Source organism: Cervus canadensis, chromosome 19, assembly GCF_019320065.1.
Source record: "Cervus canadensis isolate Bull #8, Minnesota chromosome 19, ASM1932006v1, whole genome shotgun sequence".
NCBI lineage: Eukaryota > Metazoa > Chordata > Mammalia > Artiodactyla > Cervidae > Cervus > Cervus canadensis.
The window spans coordinates 87,908-88,947 of record NC_057404.1 but is presented as its reverse complement, the minus strand read 5'-3'; positions in this window follow the sequence as shown (position 1 = coordinate 88,947).

The window sequence follows — 1,040 nt, the reverse complement described above, 5'->3', positions numbered from 1 at the left end:
AGTTCCAGAAAAACATCTATTTCTGATTTATTGACTATGCCAAAGCCTTTGACTGTATGGATCACAATAAACTGTGGAAAATTCTGAAAGACATGGCAATACCAGACCACCTGACCTGTTTCTTGAGAAAACCATATACAGGTCAGGAAGCAACAGTTAGAACTGGACATGGAACAACAGACTGGTTCCAAATAGGAAAAGGAGTACATCAAGGCTGTATATTGTCACCCTGCTTATTTAACTTATATGCAGAGTACATCATGAGAAACTCTGGGCTGGAGAAGCACAAGCTAGAATCAAGATTGCCAGAAGAACCTCAGTTCCTCAGTAACCTCAGATGTGCAGTAACCTCAGATGTGCAGATGGCACCACCCTTATGGCAGAAAGTGAAGAACAACTAAAAAGCCTCTTGATGACAGTGAAAGAGGAGAGTGAAAAAGTTGGCTTAAAGCTCAACATTCAGAAAACTAAGATCATGGCATCTGGTCCCATCACTTCATGGCAAATAGGTGGGGAAACAGTGGAAACAGTGTCAGACTTTATTTTTGGGGGCTCCAAAATCACTGCAGATGGTGACTGCAGCCATGAAATTAAAAGACGCTTACTCCTTGGAAGGAAAGTTATGACCAACCTAGATAGCATACTAAAAAGCAGAGACATTACTTTGCCAACAAAGGTCCATCTAGTCAAGGCTATGGTTTTTCCAGTGGTCATGTATGGATGTAAGAGTTGGACTCTAAAGAAAGCTGAGTGCCAAAGAATTGATGCTTTTGAACTGTGGTTATGGAGAAGACTCTTGAGAGTCCCTTGGACTGCAAGGAGATCCAACCAGTCCATCCTAAAGGAGATCAGTCCTGGGTGTTCATTGGAGGCCTGATGTTGAAGCTGAAACTCCAATACTTTGGCCACCTGATGCGAAGAGCTGACTCATTGGAAAGGACCCTGATGCTGGGAAAGATTGAGGGCAGGAGGAGAAGGGGATGACAGAGGATGAGACGGTTGGATGGCATCACCAACTCGATGGACATAGGTTTGGGTGG